Raw genomic sequence first — 6,973 nt, 5'->3', positions numbered from 1 at the left:
CAATTTTTGAAGAGTTTCCACAGATTCTCTCAACCATCTGCATAGAGCTCTACCAACAAACGTTCATGTCCTCGTTAAACAATGACGCCTATCGCATTGGCAGTTTATTTTACAGTGAAAACTTTTGTGAGATCACAGCTCTGGTCACGCGCAGTTGTCCCCCGCTACCGCCGCTGCTGGTGCCCGCAATATAGCACCAAAAACACAGTGGGGCTTCAACCCGGATCCGCTCTGTGCCAGCCCAGTATTCTACCACTGAGCTACTCTGGTGCTCATGACTTGTTGGCAAACTTGCCTTCGACAGGCTTGATGTTAGGAAAGTAGTCACGTTATTACGACTTATAAGGCGTTTGAAAACAGCGAAATAACAACCAGCCATCGCACAATGCGAATAGCGTAACGAGTGGCCCGTCCAATGTTTGCTTGCTTGTTCCCTTCTTTTGTGGCTCTCACCCACTAAGGGGGATCGGCCAAGAAGCCGGTGGTTACTGCAAGTAAATAGCTTTAGATTTTCTAGACTAGGGAAATATGATTACTGTGTTTTGACTGTGAAATAATTTGGTGCGATGTAAAAAAAAAGAAAAAAAGGGGGGAGAGAAATAATAGCTTTTGATGAATATCTGAGGTGGAATCGTTATATGAAATTCTCCTGAAAGCTGAATCATTGCAGTGTATCAGCTAAATAATAAGTGGTAGTGTGGCTAGTAAAATTCGAGAGCTGATCGCTGACTCAGCAAGGTAATCTTTTCGTGTTATATATGAATTCGCAGAGAGCCCCGAAGATGTTTCTGTCACTGTGTCCCAATGAAGTGGCCCCAAAAGACAAAATATTGGGAGTATTAAGTGATATTCCTAGTTTTTTAAATAAAATTTCGAAGCAGTTTTTTCTTTGATTTTTGAAACGGTGACATGTGATAAAAAAATGGTCGATATGTTCAGGTTCGTTACAGCTTGAGCACAGAGGGGATGGCACCAGACCAGACTTGTTTAAGTAGAAATTAAGAGGTGGTACACAGCAACGTAATTTTGTTATCAAGATTTCCAATTCACGCGTGGGACACCATTTATTATTCCATGTGCGATGATGTTTCTTCGAACAGAGGAGTCGTTACGAGGTCGCGACGGAAAATGGGTGAACAGCAAGTCTGGCAAAGGCGGCACAGGTTCTCGTGCAATCAGAGCACGGGCTTTTTGTTGTCTTCCCAAGGCGCATACGCGTTGGTGCGTATGCTCCACTACAATACCCCCGGGGTGAAGGGTAGCCATCCTGGCGACTCAGGGAGTAGGCACAATGAGGGGGTCGTAGTAGGGCTTGAGACGGTCGACGTGTACGGTCTCGCGTCCTCGACGGCGCAAATCTGGTGATTGTGTTAATGGCTCGATGATGTAATTCACCGAGGATGTCGTGTAAATAGCATTGTCGAAGGCTGACGAACTTGATGGCTCAGACGCATGAGTGATTGCAGCAATGTGACATGGCGTTTCGTCGGGAAGAATAATATCGTCGATATGGTCGACAGGTTGCACATATCCTAACGTTTCACCACGAAGTAAGCCAATGGGGTAGTTGCAGTGGTTGGTGACCAGCATTACGGTTAAACCAGACGCAATTGTAAGAACAGCAAAAGGGAGAACGATGCCCTTGCGTTCAGTAAAAACAGGAGATGGCGTAAACACCACCGTGCCGTCAGGTTGCGCCACACATGAAAGGCTAATAATAGGGACCGAAGCTTCAGGAGGCAAGGTGATGTCGTCATCAGCGATGAGTTCGCAGAGCAGAGGAGAGGGGACAGGTGGTGGAAATTCACATGTTGGCACAAGGGACACTTCGGCACAGGAACAATCGATGATAGCTTCATGACGTGATAAGAAATCCCAACCCAGGATAAGGTCATGAGAGCAAGATGGTAGAACAAAAAACTGTACGACGTACAAAACGTCTCGGATGACGACGCGCGCCGTACACACAGCCGAGGGATGAATGCGTTGCGCACTAGCCGTGGACAGCACCAAGCCACTGAGAGATGTGGTCACTTTCTTCACTTTCCTACAAAATTTTGCGTTCATCACAGAAACGGCGGCCCCGGTATCAATTAACGCTAATGTGGCGACTCCCTCAACATCGACATCAACAACATTTTGCGGTGAAAATGGAGGCCTTGGGAATTGCGCACAAGGTGCAGTTCTTGCCTCCGGAACTGCACTGATTAGTTTCCCTCCTCAGGAGGTGGTCGACGACGCATAGGCGATGGCGATCGGCGACGAGGTGATGGGAAACGAGCAGTCGATGGGTGGCGATCCGAGTCAGAGTGCCTCTGTTCATGTGCAGACGTGGTGGTCTGCTGCGGTGCGTAGGTAGGAGCTCCGAAGTATGCGTGCGCAGGTGTGGGACGGCGGCGGCAGAAGCGTGCAATGTGGCCAGCGATGCCACACGCGAAGCAGATGGGACGATTGTCTCTGGTGCGCCACTCATTAGCTGGACGGAAAAAGCGAGGTGGGGGCCTGTAAGCTGGAGGCGAGGCTGGAGGAGGTGGAGCCGATAAGGCGACTGGATGCGGTGGGGGGCGCGCGACCACAGCTGCGTAACTGAGAGGTGAAGGCGGCGCAGTTGGTGCGTAGCCAGCAGTTGAGAGATCAGATGGCACCGAAGTGCATGGGTAAGGGGCCGGAACTGTAAGGAGGGCATTGCAAATTTCAGTGCGTATGGCCTGCTGCATATTCGAAGGGAGGCTTGCCGTGGGCGCGTCGCTATGCGGCAGCAGGGAGAGCTGTCGGGCGACTTCCTCCCTGATGAAGTCTTTAATCTGGTTCGACAGAGTTCCTTGGTGAACGTTGCCATTTGCGAGTGCGACGGCCGATATCGAATCTGGTGATGGGAGACTCTGTCGGGCGATGGAACGCTGACGACGCAATTCATCGAAGCTCTGGCACAGGCTTACGAGGACTGCCACCGTGGTCGGGCTTTTCGCCAGCAACATCTGGAATGCGCCATCCTCGATGCCTTTGAGAATATGTCGAATTTTCTCTTCTTCAGGCATGGATGAGTTAACACGCCTGCAGAGGTCGAGCACATCCTCAATATAGCTAGTAAAGGTCTCGCTAGGTTGCTGGGCTCGGTGGCGCAGACGCTGGTCAGCGCGGAGCTTGCGGACCTCTGGTCGGCCGAACGCTTCGGTCACGAGGGTCTTAAAGGTGGACCAGCTGGCGATGGCGGTTTCGCGGTTGGTGAACCATAGCTTGGCGACGTCAGCCAAGTAAAAGATAACATAGGCAAGCTTAGAGTCGTTGTCCCATTTGTTGCTGGCACTCACGCGTTCGTACAAGGAGAGCCAGTCTTCGAGGTCTTGCTCACCACTGCCGCTGAAGATTGGTGGGTCTCGCTGACGGGTAGCACCGGGGCAGGTCGACGGGGCAGCCGATGGTGCTGGCTGTGCTGGGATGGGCTGGTTGGCGACTGCGTCAGTCATGTTGTACGGAGGTCTTTCGGCCAACTTGCGAGAGCGGAGCTCCCGGTCTGCTTAGGGATTTCAGCAGCCTCCACCAAATGCGATGATGTTTCTTCGAACAGAGGAGTCGTTACGAGGTCGCAACGGAAAATGGGTGAACAGCAAGTCTGGCAAAGGCGGCACAGGTTCTCGCGCAATCAGAGCACGGGCTTTTTGTTGTCTTCCGAAGGCGCATACGCGTTGGTGCGTATGCTCCACTACACATGTGAAGTGCAGGTGTGAGAAATCTGGATTCGGTATCACGATTTTTGATGAGTCTTCAAGAACAGAAAGTTTTCTAAATCTCGCTGCTGTTACATAAGCTGTAGGAGGCATGATTGGCACAAACGGAAGATCAAGAGATGTTCGCGCAAGTGTGTCAGCCATCTCGTTTATAAATATACTACGATGGCCTGGCACCCATATCATTCGCACTAGACGAATGTTTGCTGGTATTAATGATTCAAAAGTTTGTAGTACTGCTGATGTCGACGACGATGATAAAAATGAACACACGGAATACGAGTCAGACACTATCACAGCTGTTGAATGAGTCGCAGGAAGTTTACGAATAGCTAGTATAACGGCCATTAATTCCACTTCAAATATCTGTGTATAATCTGGGAGGCGTAATGAAAATGACCAGAATAATGAGAGAGAAAAAATATCCACACCTGCCTTCTCGCTACTCATAGATGCATCCGTTCCAATTACTATATTAGTACCTAATTGAGACAGGTGTTGTTCTAATAAACCAATCAAAAGTTTAGAGGCAAGTGTTTAGCGTTCATGGGGAAGATATCGTCAAACTTTATTTGCACTTGGCCGACTGGTTTGACAGATGGTGTCATCTCAAATATATTAACATTTAAAGCATCTCCACCTCATCACAAAAGCTTGTTCTTGTTACCCCATTACGTCTGGTGCATACCCACTTCAGCCATAAATCTTCATCGTGATCGGCCACTGCATGAACAATTGGCAGAAAATTTCTTGCACTTGTTTAGCGGATACCACGCTTCTGAGAAGAATCACGAAAAATAGCTCAGCGAATGCCGGCCTACTACCTAAAATTTGTCATTAATGCCCTAGTGGATATCAAGCAAGTGTGCTTGCAGTAGTTACCGAATGAGTGTTTTGAAAAGGCACTGAAACGCGCTCTTCTAGCTTTCTCTGTGACTGTGCGGCGCCTTCCGTGCAGGCCTGGCGTTTTTGGTCTAGGCATTAGTGCGGCATACTACCACCTCGTGGTATGCTGATGATGTTGGTTTACTTATACAACGTTTTGTACCTTCGCGTTTTGCAGGCGTCTGGACGCTGGGAGTGCTGTCTCTTTACGCTGTTCGATTGTTAGTGAAGGCACTCGTTATCGCCGTCATACGTCAACGCAGCCTAAATTTGGGCACTTCAGGGGAAGCAGTAACCAATGGCGCAACAAACAAAAGGGTAGCAGCGTTTCACCAGGCCCCGCCGCGGTGGTCTAGTGGCTAAGGTACTCGGCTGCTGACCCGCAGGTCGCGGGATCGAACCCCGGCTTTGCAGGCTGCATTTCCGATGGAGGCGGGAATGTTGCAGGCCCGTTTGCTCATATATTTGAATGCACGTTAAAGAACTCCAGGGGGTGGAAATTTTCGGAGTCCTCGCTACGGCGTCTTTTATGATCATATCGTGGTTTTGGGACGTAAAACCCCACAAAATCAATCAATCAAAGTTTCACTGAACGACCAACAACAGCTAACCTAGGTGCTTTCCGCTAATGCTGCGCAAGCTATTCTTATATTTATTTTGTTAAGAAAACTCTGACGCAAGACCTTTTGCTGCGTTTTTGCAGCACAACATTTAAAACATCAAGCAGCACGGCAACGTTGCTACGTTTGCTCCTTATAAATGCGACGTCAATTGCTCAAAAATGCTTTTGTAAGAATCTCGAATATGAACGTCAGTCCATTCGCAAGGCACTGAGCGTTTGTTTTTCCAACAACCTATTCCAACAAGGTATTGTGCTGTTTATTTATACATTTTGAGTATAGAGCGCGCACAGTACAGCCGCACGTACAAGGTTGCTCGAGTAGGTTCCTTTGTCGCGCCTAAAGGCGAGAAGACTATAACGTCATGAAGATTTTAGAGCCACAATAGTTGAAGACGTGTTCAGTAGCCAGACAAATGAAACCAATGATTTCTTGGAAGATCGGATGAAACAACGGCCAAGCTGTTTTTCTTAGGTAGCATGGCTAGGCCATGAAACCACACGGAATTGCTGTTTTTTTCTAATGTGAAACTCAATGCGCATGTTTTTTCTGTGAACGTCCTCACCACGCTGACATTGCGCATTATCTCGTGATTTTTTTTAGTTTACGAAGCGATAGTCAATGCTGCAAGAAACACTTGGCACAATCGCACTTGCGATATGAAATAAGGAAACAACGGGGCTGGGTCGCGTTTTTTTCTTTATCTTCCTCTTGTGTGTGTCTATCTTTCTGCGTTTCTTGTAGCACATTTTTTTACCTGATTCTTTATCTTTCTTTACTGGACCAAACAAAGTTGCTGGCTCACTCGCTCACACCGCATACTAGTGATAGCTGATGTAATATGCGGCACAAATAAAAAAAATCTACCATTTGTTCGTGTCTAAGACTCTCCTTCCAAACACTGCAGCATTAAATAATATTGATATGTGGGGTTTAACGTCCCAAAACCACCATATGATTATGAGAGACGTCATTAAATAATATTGCGGCCGGCCGGACAGGAATTATTAGTGGCCTAGGATATACCTGTGTTCTTCAGAAAAACCTTGTCTCTTATTGATTCATCGCCAACACATTTAATAAATTTTCTTATGCATTTTATTGCAGCTCTTCGAGGCAAACTGAAGCATTTCAAGGAGAGAAATCACGCAGGATTGAAAACTTGGTTAGTTGGTGATTGGTCATGATAACACGTAAATGAAGTAGCACAAATTTGACTACAATAATATGGTGACAAGAAATGAGACAACACGCTTGTTGAAACTGCACTGCTTAGTGAAAGATTATGATGAGAAGTAGAACACTTTGTTGTTATTTGCACCGCACTGAACCTGTTATCATACAAGGAATGGTAAGTAATTCAGTCGAACAATGGCTCATTGCACTTGAATGATGTCATATTAGGTGTCGCCGTTCCAACTTGGTGGTGGAAATCAATATTGCACACAGCTACTACCTGTGGGGACAAAGAAAACAAAACATAGAACAGAGACATATACATTTCTGACGTACACAAGGTGTGAAAAAAATGCAAGCTAAATGAGTAGGCATGCAACAATGGCAAACAACTTATCACGACCAATTATTAATTGCACATCAGTGGAATGACTAATATTTCATTATGAAGTAATTTTGATTCTAGATATGTATTACGAGGTGATTATGAGGCATGCCATCGTGGTGGTGGGGTCTTTATTTCTCGCAAAAAATAAAACAAAATTGGAGGTGACCAGTACCAAG

Source organism: Rhipicephalus microplus, chromosome 6 (assembly GCF_043290135.1).
Source record: "Rhipicephalus microplus isolate Deutch F79 chromosome 6, USDA_Rmic, whole genome shotgun sequence".
Taxonomy (NCBI): Eukaryota; Metazoa; Arthropoda; class Arachnida; order Ixodida; family Ixodidae; genus Rhipicephalus; species Rhipicephalus microplus.
The sequence above is the reverse complement of the archived record's forward strand: the minus strand, read 5'-3'. Positions refer to the sequence as shown.